This window comes from Ovis aries, chromosome 26 (genome assembly GCF_016772045.2).
Source record: "Ovis aries strain OAR_USU_Benz2616 breed Rambouillet chromosome 26, ARS-UI_Ramb_v3.0, whole genome shotgun sequence".
In the NCBI taxonomy this organism is placed as follows: domain Eukaryota; kingdom Metazoa; phylum Chordata; class Mammalia; order Artiodactyla; family Bovidae; genus Ovis; species Ovis aries.
Genome location: NC_056079.1, coordinates 15,536,822 through 15,550,022, shown reverse-complemented (window position 1 = coordinate 15,550,022; position 13,201 = coordinate 15,536,822). Strand labels below are relative to the sequence as shown.

General features: G+C 42.5%; 1 pseudogene; it reads right to left on the bottom strand.

The window, feature by feature from the left end:
• Positions 1-1,221: 1,221 nt before the first annotated feature.
• LOC121818021 (tigger transposable element-derived protein 1-like) lies at positions 1,222-5,442 on the bottom strand (annotated as a pseudogene).
• Positions 5,443-13,201: the final 7,759 nt, after the last annotated feature.

The following is a 13,201-nucleotide window of genomic DNA, read 5'->3' as shown; positions in this document are numbered from 1 at the left end:
TGGGAAACTCCAACTCTGGTCTTAGCAGCAGCCTAGTGCTGCTTCTGGATAGGCTCATTTACCAGCCTGGAGGAACATATGTTTGCTTCCTTTTGCCAAGAGTCTTCTCCAGCTGCTCTGAGCTTCACTTCCTTAATGCACAGAGAGAATTAGGGAAACTTCCCAAACTCCCTAACTGTCCCTTCCCCGCCCCCTGGCAACCATAAGTTTGTGAGCTTGGGATGGACATGTACATACTACTATATTTAAAGTGGATAACCAACAAGATCCTACTGTATAGCACATGGAACTCTGTTCAATGTTATGCAGCAGCCTGGATTGGGGAAGGTTTGGGGGGAGAATCAATACATGTATAAGTATGGTTGAGTCCCTTTGTTATCCACCTGAAACTATCACCACTTTGTTAATTGGCTATACCCTGATACAAAATTGACAGTTTGTTTGTTTTTTAAACAAGAAAACTCAATTCTCAGGGCTACTGTGATAAATACCCAAGTTGACAACTGAGTGTAAGAATGTAGCCTGCCCCATCTTGGAAGCCAGGAGACAGAAATTATTTATCTGGCCCCACCATTAGTCAGTAGTGAAAATACTATACACTCCTTTCCCCTCAGCTTCCCTGGTGGCTCAGACGGTAAAGCGTCTGCCTGCAATGTGGGAGACTTGGGTTTGATTCCTGGGTCGGGAAGATCCCCTGGAGAAGGAAATGGCAATCTACTCCAGCACTCTTGCCTGGAAAATCACATGGGCGGAGGATCCATGGGATCACAAAGAGTCGGACAAAGTGAATGACTTCACTTTCACTTTACTTTCCCCTCGGCAGTCTCAGATTCTTCATTTATGAAATTCAAGACTTAAAATCCTGCTGAATCCGGTATCTCTGAATTTCTTTTTGGAATCTGGGCTCGGATAGGTGAGTTTTTACTCCCTCTGCTGGTAGATGTAAGTAAAACAGCAAAACAGAACAATTTCTTGGAGAATTCTGGTCCTCATGTAGATGCATTTCTTGTTTGAAGTGGCTTTTATTGACTGTGGCGTGTTTACATCGATACCGTCTTCTATATTCTCTTTAGGATATGTAATCAAGATTTACTAAAATGTCTCAGCTTTTTCTTCTTGACCATAATTTAGGCTTTTAACGAATAGTATTTTAGGTTAGGGGCTTTCCTGGTGGCTTTGTGGAAAAGAGTCTGCCTGCCAATGCAGGAGACGTGGGTTTGAACCCTCTGTCAGGAAGATCCCCTGAGAAGGCAGTGGCAACCCACTCCAGTATTCTTGCCTGGAGCCTGGTGGGTTACATAGAGTGGCAAAAGAGTCAGACATGACTTAGCAACTCAATAATAACACATTTTAACTTAGAAGAGAAAGTAATTCAAATTTTAACTCTGTTCAATTTCAAAATTTCTTTAAATATTATTTGACATTTCTTCATCAAAGAACTCAAAGAGAATACCAGCTTTGCCTTAGACCTAAATGATCATTAAGTAAAAAATAGTGGTATTCCAAATTATTAAACCATTAATGGCAGAGTACTGGCTTAAATATAACTGGTAGTTTGGGAGCAATTTGAATTTATATTTTTAAAATATGTGAAAAGATCTATTAAGTACCTCTGTGATTTTATCTGCAAATGTCAAGTAAGTTTATCCAGTTTTATTCTTCACCAAGTTTACTTGTTTTTTGCATATTAACCTAATTGTTTCAGCATATCACAAGTATTGTTGGGTTGATTACAACATTCACGTGACTATCTAGAATATGAATTTAAAGCGTTCATGACAGCACAGAGAATCACATGTGTTTGATTATGATGACTTTGCTGCTGCTGCTGCGTCGCTTCAGTCGTGTCCGACTCTGTGCGACCTCATAGACGGCAGCCCACCAGGCTCCCCCCCCCCACCCGCCCCCGCCCCTGGGATTCTCCAGGCAAGAACACTGGAGTGGGTTGCCATTTCCTTTTCCAATGCATGAAAGTGAAAAGTGAAAGTGAAGTCATAACACATGTAGGTAGACCAAAAATAAGATCTAAAGATGGGGGTGGAATGCAATATTACAAATGCTGCATTTCTATAGAAAGGCTTGCCCAACAGAATGATATACAGCTTACATAACAAGGTGTGGTTCTAGTTACAGTAGGCTTTGCCTTTCCAGATCATGCCTGGGTAGTTTTTCACCACTGCTTCTGCCATGGGGAGAGGTTAAATGCTTTTTGAGGACAGATTTGTGCTTGAAATCCATATCACAACATGATGGCTTTAGAAGTAACAAATTATAATTGGAACTAGATAAACACATAAGAAAAGAGCTAGAGAAAATTATATGACAGTCATTCTGTTAGATTCAAGGCCATTTTCATCTATAAAATTATCCAGAATTGAAATAGGAATGGGCATCTGATTGACTTCTTTTTTTAGTTAGGTAGTTAAAAAGACTCAAGAAAAAAAAATCTTCCTTTGAAATGTGGAAAAAAGGAGAATAAAGGGATACGATATTTAAGTTCTGTTACCTGATTTTATGTTTTTCACGATAATATATAAACTAGCTGTTCTCAAACTTTAATGTGCATGAAAATCAACCAGGGGGCTTATGTAATACAGATGACAGAGTTGTGTTTTCAGAGATTTTGATTCAGTAGGCATGGGTAGGAGTCAGGATGTCACATTTTTTTTATACCACCTCATTCTCGTGCAGATGATTGTTGAACTGCATTTACTGAGGCATCAGCTACAATGCTGATGACCCATTATTATGCTTTCCTACCCTTTCATAAAACACTGCTGGGCATAGTTGATATTTGGCTGTATTAAGATAGGTCAGAGCTAATTTCGTGAGAAAATGTTAAGAAAATTTTAGATTCTTGTATATGTACTTTCATCTAATAATTCTACTAAATTATGACAGAAGCATTTCCTCATTTGTATACCATTATGAGTGTTAACAGGCTTCCCAGATGACGCTAGTGGTAAAGAACCCACCTGCCGATGCAGGATATATAAGAGACCCAGGTTCAATACCTGGGTAGAGAAGATGCTCTGGAGGAGGGCACGGCAAGCCACTCCAGAATTCTTGTCTGGAGAATCCCATGGACAGAGGAGCCTGACGGGCTACAATCCATGGGGTCGCACAGGGTCGGACACGACTGAAGCAACTTATCACACAGCACACACATGAGTGTTAACACACATTAAAGGTAAAAGTAAGCGTTACACTATAAAGATCTTTTCATAGTCAACTATCATAAAGCCATGGAAAATTCGTCTGTATCCCAGGAGCTTGGGACAAGGCTGAGGATCTGCTATCTACTTTACTATTGCTTTTTCCCTTAATCTAAACTTTTTAGATTGGTGGCTCAGACAGTAAAGCGTCTGCCTGCAATGCGGGAGACCTGGGTTCGATCCCTGGGTCGGGAAGATCCTCTGGAGAAGGAAATTGTAACACACTCCGGTACTCTTGCCTGGAAAATTCCATGGATAGAGGAACCTTGTAAACTACAGTCCACGGGGTCGCAAAGAGTCGGGCATGACTGAGCGACGTCACTTCAGTTCACTTCACTTCAAACTTTTTAGAGTACAGGCAAGACTTCAGAGATCTTGAGGGTTTGATTCTAGACCACCGTAATAAGTTGAATATTGCAATAAGCAACTCACATGAATCTTTTGGTTTCCTAGTGCATATAAAAGTTACGTTTACACTTTATCATAGTCTAGTAAGTGTGCAATAGCATTATGTCTAAAAAAACCTATGTAAATCCCTTAATTTAAAAATGGTTTATTGCTAAAAATGCTGACCATCATCTGAGTCTTCAGTGAGGAGGTTTGTTTTTTTTTTTTTTCGCTGGTGGAGGATGTTGCCTGGATATTGATGGCTGCTGACTGATCAGGGTGGTGTTTGCTAAAGGCTGGGGTGGCTGTGACAGTTCATTAAAATAAGACAGCAGTGAAGTTTGCCCCATCAAATGACTGTTCGTTTCAAGAATGATTTCTCTGTAGCCTGCAACAGTGCTTGATAGCAGTTTGCACGCAGTAGACTCTCACTAGAGACTGGAGTCAGTCTTCCCCAACCCCGCTGCTGCTTTGTGGATGAAGCTCATGTAATTTTCTCAATCCTTTGTTGTCATTTCAACAGTCGTGACATCCTCTTCACCAGGAGCAGATTCTGTCTCAGGAAAGCACTTTCCTGTTTGTGTGTGAACGTTCATTCATTTATTACTGGGCTGTACTGCATCTTAGTTCAGTACTTGGGGGTCTTCTCTTGCAATGGGACTCCAGTTGTAGCACACAGGCTCCAGAGCATGAAGGCTCAGCAGTGGTGCCGTGTGGACTTAGTCACCTAGTTGCTCCACAGCTGCTGCTGCTAAGTCGCGTCAGTCGTGTCCGACTCTGTGCGACCCCATAGACGGCAGCCCACCAGGCTCCCCCGTCCCTGGGATTCTCCAGGCAAGAACACTGGAGGGGGTTGCCGTTTCCTTCTCCAATGCATGAAAGTGAAAAGTGAAAGTGAAGTCGCACAGCACGTATGGTCTTAGTTCACGGACCAGGGATCAATCCCCTGGTATTGCAAGGTGGATTCTTAACCCCTGGACCACCCGGGCAGTCCCAGGAAACCACTTTCTTTACTCATCCATAGGCAGCAACTCCTCATCTGCTAACGCTGTATGAGACTGCAGCAATCCAGTCGCATCTTCAGGCTCCACTTCTAATTCTAGTTCTCTTGCTGTTTGTACCACCTCTGCAATTACCTCCTCCGCTGAAGTCATCAGCCCCTCAAAGTCATCTCTAAGGGTTGTAATTAACTGCTGCCAAACTCCTGTTAATGTTCCTATTTTGACTTCTTCCCGTGAATCACCATTGTTCTTAATGGCATTCGGAATGGTGAATCCTTTCCAGAAGGTTTTCCATTGACTTTGCCCAGACCAATTATAGAAATCATTATCCGCGGCAGCTATAGTCTTACAAAATACATTTCTTCAAGAAAAAGGCTTGAAAGTCAAAATTACTCCTTGATCCATGGACTTCAGAATGAACGCTGTGTTAGCAGTTATGAAAACCACACTAATCTCGTATACCAGAGCTCTTGAGCAACCAGGTGCATTATCAATCAGCAGTAATATTTTGAAAGGAATCTTTTTCTAAGCAGGTCTCAACAGTGGACTTACAAAATTCAGTGAACCATGCTGTAAACAGATGTGCTTTCATCCAGGCTGTGTTGTTCCATTTCTAAAGCAAAGGGAGAGTAGATTTAGCAAAATTATTAAATGTTCTAGAATTTGAGGAATGGTAAAAGAGCATTGGCTTCAACTTAAAAATCACCAGATGCATTAGTCCCTAACAAGAGACTTAGCCTGTCCTTTGAAGCTTTGAAGCGAGGCATTGACTTCTCTCCAGCTATGACAGTCCTAGAAGGCAGATGGCATCTTCTTTCAATATATATTATTGATAACATCGATCTTAAAGGTTGAACTGACTTGGCATGTTCCATGGACAAGTATGTACTGAGCATCTACTAATATTCCTGGGCAGTGTTCAAGGCCATAGGATTCAGCAGAGAACAAAACAAACCCTGTCAAAAAAAACACCACCACCACCCAGTCCCAAGGGAATTTGAGGTTTATCTCCAAACACTGCAAAGATGCTGAGGTAAAACAGAAGATATTGTATCAGACATTGTATTTTGTATTTTAGCAGCAAAACATAAACTAAAAACTCACTTTTTTTGTAAGAGAACTTTTGGGTTCATATAAAAGCAAAATCTGAACGTACACTTGATGTGAAGTTTTGCTCCATATATCAAAAAGTCACAAGAACCCAGTTGGCATCTGTCTTACTAATCTGCTTTTCCTGTTACACACAAGACCCCTTGCAGGCTAAGGATGTCTCAGCTGGCAGCAAAATGGTTACTGTAGTTTCTGTTCTCCAGCCTCACATCCAAGAGAGGATGCCTTTTAGAAGCTCCTCAAACCAGAAGAAAAGACTTTAGTTTTGCAGAATCCCCAGAATATACCACCTGGGTTTTTATTAGGTTATTTTCCCCTCTCTAAGAAGATCTCTTTGGCAAAGGGATAAGAGATTTGGCTTCCCTGATAGCTCGGTTGGAAAAGAATCCACCTGCAATGCAGGAGACCCCAGTTCAATTCCTGGGTTGGGAAGATCTGCTGGAGAAGGGAAAGGCTACCCACTCCAGTATTCTGACCTGGAGAAATCCATGGACTATATAGTCCATGGGGTTGCAAAGAGTCGGACACAACTGAGCAACTTTCCCTTTCACTTTTCAAGGGGTAAGATGTGTTGATTGACTAAAGCCCTTAACATTTCACCTTTGGAGTTGGAGGTGGGTTTTTCCCTCCACCCCAACTGGAGGAGACTGTCCTCCAAAATAAAATTTTAAGAAAAAACAATTAAAATATAAAGTGAAAGCATTAATTACTTAGTCATGTCCAATTCTTTGTGACCCCATGGACTGTAACCCGCCAGGCTCCTCTGTCCATGAAATTCTCCAGGCAAGAATACTGGAGTGGGTTGTCGTTCCCGTCTCCACGGGATCTTCCTGAGCCAGGGATCAAACCTGGGTCTCCCGCACTGCAAGCAGATTCTTAACTGTCTGAGCCACCTTCCCCAATGGCTCAGAAGTAATTAAAAGATACTATAAATAGTAAAAATAGCATGTCAAACACTAGTACCTTCAGGCTACCTGAAGTGTGAATTATCATATTGTCAGAAACATGAATAGAGTTTGTAGGTTTTGATCTCCTTGGCCACTTACAAGAAAGACCTTGTTTCTGGGCTTATAAGGAGTATAATAGGTCATCTTAGACATTCTCAAAACATGTTAATATTTTTTAAAATATATTAAATGAAGATTAGGACATCTGGAATCTTTTATAATTAACACAGTTATTCCTGTCAGTTCAAAGGAATAATGGAGAACGTATTTAACAAGGATTAAAGGATCTCCTTTTCATGTTTTATTAATTTTTAATAACTCACAGAAATTTCTTGGTGACATCAAGGTCTTCACTCTGTTTCAACAAGGCAAATTGAGAGAGAAAACTATTTTCAACGCAAGTCAGAATATAACAGACAATAAACCACTGCATAGATGCCTATGATGGATTCTGGACGAATATGTAGATTGAAGGCTGAAACTTACAATGTCTGAGAAAAAATAGTTGTCTTTAAGTAACTGCCCTGGATTATGAGAAATCCAATATTTAATATATTTTTTGAGTGACTGTATAACTAAGTTTTAGGTTTTTTTCTCCAAAGCTTTCTACATGTAACTTTTTTCACATGTATAATCTTTTACTTTCAAATGCATGTCTACAAAATACATTTAGGCCACAGCTCAAAAAACTGAAAGCATTATTAAAATTTGTTTCTCTTCTTCAGATGATGATGAAAACATGAGGCTGACAAGAAGAGGCTCTGAACTTTAGAGTTAGCCTGAGTCAAGCCACCGCACATCCCTTTCTGTGTCTAATATGATTATGCTTTCATCTCTCTGATTAAGTGGCAATCTGGCTAGTGACGTCAGTAGTTTCATCTGTCATGTAGATGTGCCTTTGCTGTTTTAACCTAAATCCCACCAGCGTCTAGCGGTAACTTAATCAGGTTCCTTTCTCCTCGATCCTCAGGAGAATTTAAGGACAGTAATTCACCCAGGGATCTCAATTACAACTGCTGATGACACACAGTCTCCTCTATAAGGCTGATTGGAGCAGAGGAGTCTCAGTTACCCACTGCTGCATAACGAACCACCCTAATATTCAGGGGTTTAAAACAACAACCATTTTATCAACCATCATAACTGTTGTCATTGTTCAGTTGGTAAGGTATGTCCAACTCTTCCTGACCCCATGGGCTGCAGCACGCCAGGCTTCCCGGTCCTTCACTATCTCCCGGAGTTTGCTCAAACTCATGTTTGTTGAGTCAGTGATGCTGTCTATCCACCTCAACTGTGGGTCAGGGATTTGGGCTGTGCTCCTGTGGGTGATTCCATTGTACGCAGCATTGACTAGGGACAGCTAGTAGCATTTGGTGGACTGCTGGTCTGATCTGGAGGATCTAAAGTGGCTTCAATCCCAGGGCTGGCACCTTGGTGGGCACGATGGAAAGCTGAGCTCAGCTGGGCACCTATTCCTTTCCATGTAGTCTCAGAGTCTTTTCCTGTGTCTTTCAAGCCAGGTGGTTAACACAACAGCTCAAGGCTCCAAGAGAGACCCTTGTTCTACTAGGGACCCTGATGGAAGCTACAAGGCTTCTTCTGATCTCACTATGGAAGCTCTTCTTCCAAGTTGCTCCTTCTATATTCTACTCCTCAAGCAAATCGCTAAGGCAAGGACAGTTTTAAGGGGGAAAAAATTAGACTTCATCTTTCAATGAGAGTAGAAAGGAATTTGCAACCATCTATATTCTGCCTTAGGCAGAAAATCCATGGATTGCTAGGCATTCATCCAAAGCCATACTGAAACAATAAATTAGGTAAATCACATCCTTCTCTTAGTAATCTGGAATCAGGAAAGTGATAAGATGGGACAGGGATCAATGATGCAGTGGGGCACAGGCGGCCATTGGAGGACAACTTTGAAAGAAAGAATTTATAGATCCACCTTGCAAGGGATTACTGGGCTCCTGAGAGATGGGGAGATGGTGAGGGCAGCTGCCTAGGTCCTGCTGGCCTTTTGATACCAATCCTCATGTACCTTTTTAAACTTTATTTTGTTTATTTATTTTTGGTTGCACTGGCTCTTTATTGTCGCGCACAAGCTTTGTCTAGTTGTGATGATCAGGTGTGGCTCGTGGACTTTTCTTTGCAGTGACTTCTCTTGTTGGGGAGCACGGGCTTTAGGGTGCATGGGCTAAGCTGCCCTGCAGCATGTGGGATCATCCCAGACCAGGGACCAAACTGGTGTCCCCTGCATTGCAAGGTGGGTTCTTAACCACTGGACCACCAGGAAAGCCCAATCTCATGTATCTTGATGATGACCCTTGCTATCTTGGAGGTTACTTGCATGAGCCACTATTTCTCAAAACCAAAAATTTACTAAACCAGCTTTTCACTACCTGTACACCATGATTTTGCAGAATAAATTTGACTTTTAAAACAAAATACTGCATCTTACTGCATCTTCTGCAGCAACATTTACTTCTTAAAATATTTCTCATGTGGAATCGTACTAAACAAACTCTTTAGAGTTACAGACCTTCTTTAGTGTTTCTGTTTCTCTCTAACCAGTGTTGTATCCAGTCTCAACCACCTAATGTGTTTATAGTTTTGAAAAATGTTCAGTCTGAAGAGAAAGCATATAACAAGTGTAAAAAGCACACTGTCCTGTCACCCATTTGCAGAGGTTTTAGTGGAATCAACAGAATCCATCCAAAGGAAAATCTAAATGGCAGAATGGGAGGTAGGAACATCTCAAATGTTTCAAACATCATCTCTGACTTTAAGGACACTATATTCAGGCAGATGGCGCTTCATGCAGAGCCCTTTCTGGAAGAGAAACCATCACTGCCTTTACAAAGCCTTCGTGTTCTTTCTTGCTTATTAGGTGCCATCTTAACTTGACACTGAAACAAATGTTTATTTTCTTATACAGAAGGGCAAAACTGAAGGTGAAATTAAAGTATGCATTTTTTACGTGCCACGTACTTGGCTGATCGCTGAGTATTCCCTTTGGTGCATATATGTATGTTGAGAATGTGGTCATGCTGGGCTTAGTAATGATCCTTTTCTGTGAATGTAAACTGTTTGAGGAAGAGGCCACGGTGGGGGGTTGGTCTCAGAAGAGGGCGCCAGGCCCTGCATCACCAGAAAATATTGCTGAAATTTGTAAAGGTGGAGAGGGTAACCCCCCTCCACGCCCCGCAAAATGTGATTTAATGAATAATAGAGTCTAGCCACTGGGGATCAAGTGAAATTAAAATTTTCTATGTGTTTTTGCTATTTCTGCAAACAGAATCTTTGCTTTTGAGGCAAAGATACTGTCATTTCCACGTTATGATTGAACATTTAATTAAACAGAATGTTACCCTAGTTTTTACACCGTCCTAGGAACATTGCGATTAGTCGTGAGGATGAGGTCTCAAAAAACCGTTCTATATAGCAACATAGTATACTCACCAAAAACCGATTGCCACAGAAAATATTATTTCCAATAAATACAAATTAAAACATATCTAAGTAGATGTTATGGTCTGAGCTAAGTAGATGTTTTGGTCTGTATAAATCGTCATTTTTCTCCATCTCCTGCTGGAAATCATAAAGGAAAACCCTCCATTTTGAGCAAAACTGGGAGATAGATGTAATCGCTATCGTCAAAAATACCTGTGTCACATGTCAAACACAGTTGAGATCTGGCAGAAATATGCAGGCAAACCTGAAGAATAAAAACATGAATAATTATTGGTACCGAAGTGGCCAGATCTCAGGAAATGGCAAGAAAAGTACACCTCCTGAAAACGGTGTCCTCAGCCTGACTTTCTGGATTTTCATGCAGTTGGATTTCTCCCCAAGCACCCTGCTCTCTCACTGGCAGCTCTCTTATTCTCCCCAGGTGAGGAGGAATAACTTATCTAATGTGTGATTTAGAGAACCTCCCGCCCCCTCTTTCCTTCAGAGGGCACCAGCTCCCTTGCTCCCCAGCCCAGCAGGGTCCTAGGCTCTATCTGTTGAGCGTTGCCCGAGAATGGTGGGCGAGCCTGACCAGCCCTGTCTCTTGGTCTGTTCAGGCAGCTATAACAAAACACCACAGACTGGGTGACTTATGAACAAGAGAAATTTTTCTCTCACAGTTCTGGAGGCTGGAAGTTCTAGATCAGGTGACCCACATGGTCAGATTCTATGTCTGGTGAGAGCTTGCTTCCCAGTTAATAAATGTCTTTGGCTGTAACGTCACGTCGTAGAAGCCTCTCTTTTATTAGGGCACTAATCCACCTGATGCGAAGAGCGGACTCATTGGAAAAGACCCTGATGCTGGGAAAGATTGAAGGTGGGAGAAGTGGACGACAGAGGATGAGATGGCTGGATGGCATCACCAACTTAATGGACATGAGTTTGAATGAACTCTGGGAGTTGGTGATGGACAGGGAGGCCTGGCGTGCTGCAGTCCATGGGGTCGCAAGGAGTTGGACATGACTGAGTGACTGACCTGAACTGAACTGAATCTCTTCTGATGGCTTCACTCTCATCCCCTAAGCACCCATAGGATTCACCTAATACCAGCACAGTGGGCATTAGAATTTCAACATATGAGTTTCTTTGGTGGGGGAACACACACACAATTAAATTATAGCACCCAGGGTCTGGGAGTTAGGAGTTTTAGTGGTCTTAGAACCAAGTCATATTCTTAACGGCTCTATCAGTGACAAAAGCTGACCTTCTCTCCATCTGCTGGGTTCCTTTACTGATCGCTGGGTTGGTTCAGGACTGAGGAGGTGTGAAGCATGGCCTCCCTTTCCCTCTCGCCTCCCCCACCCCTCCCTCATCCTCTCCTGTCCTCTCTAATGCTTGCCTTTCCTCAGGGTCAGAGGGCTCAGCCCTCACGGCCCTCAGTCCCCAGCATGTCACCGTCACTGGACCACGTGAGGACTCTCTCTCTAATTTTATTTCTCACCCATGTGTGTGAGTGCTCAGCCGCTTAGTCGTGTCCGACTCTTTGTGATCCCATGGACTGTAGCCTTCCAGGCTTCTCTGTCCATGGGATTCTCCAGGCAAGAATACTGGAGTGGGTTAGCCTTCCTCCAGGGATCGCACCCGTGTCTCCTGTATTGCGGATGGAACCACAGGGGAAGCCCTTCTCACCCACTGACCCCCTCAAATCCCAACCAAACTCATCACTTTATCCAAATGCAGAATGATTTTTTCCTTCCTTCTTCAAAGTGGAAACTTTCATTGAAAGCTCATAGTGTGTCTGGAGTGAAAACTGACCATTTGCCCCCCTCTTAACCCTTCCCATAGGGACAACTCAACTAAACATGAAGATAGCTAGGCATTAAACTGAATTAAAAGGGAGGATAGAACAGGCTAACCCACGGCCTTTTCTTTCACATGACTTCCCCGATGGATGTTAAGGTACAGCTTCTTGTCCACAGCTTCTCTGTGTAATGCCCTAGATCAAACCCCTACACAGAGCAGGGGGAGGATAGACCCAAGGGACAGAGCTTGATTTTTGTTGTTTCATTGTTCATAAGTCATGTCTGACTCTGTGACTTTGTGGACTGCAGCACGCCAGGTTTCCCTGTCCTTCACTATCTCCCAGAGTTTGCTCAAATTCATGTTCATTGAGTCGGTAATGCCATCCAACCATCTCATCCTCTGCCACCCTCTTCTTTTGCCTTCAATCTTTCCTAGCATCAGGGTGTTTTCCAATGAATCAGCTCTTCGCATCAAATGACTGAAGTACTGGAGCTTCAGCTTCAGACCTTCCAATGAATATTCAGGGTTGATTTCCTTTAGGACTGACTGGTTTGATCTCCTCGCAGACCCCCAGGCAGAAATATGCAGACTGCCATTGCCGAGGCAGAGTAGAGTAGGGGTCCCAGCCTTTATGGTCCTGTTCTCCCACATTTCCCTTTGGACCAAACAGCCTGCTGTTGACTAGTCCATAGACCCCCAAAGTTACTTTATTCAATGTGTGGATAATTCTGAACTGGTTCGTGTACTCCAAAGCTGTACTCATTGAAGGCCTGATTGAGCTGATGTAGTGCTTCCTTAAGCCCTAAATCTCTTTTTTCGATTCACATCTCCTTGGAAGGTAAACATCTCTAATACTATTGCACGACATTTTTTTTCATTCCATTTTACCCCAAAGGTAGAGAATCATGACAATACTATTGAGAAGCCCATTGTGTATATGTACCACGGTTATTACTCAGCCGTAAAAAAAGAATTCATTTGAATCAGTTCTGATGAGATGGATGAAACTGGAGCCGATTATACAGAGTGAAGTAAGCCAGAAAGAAAAACACCAATACAGTATACTAACACATATATATGGAATTTAGGAAGATGGCAATGACGACCCTGTATGCAAGACAGGGAAAGAGACACAGATGTGTATAATGGACTTTTGGACTCAGAGGGAGAGGGAGAGGGTGGGATGATTTGGGAGAATGACATTCTAACATGTATACTATCATGTAAGAATTGAATCGCCAGTCTATGTCTGACGCAGGATGCAGCATGCTTGGGGCTGGTGCATGGG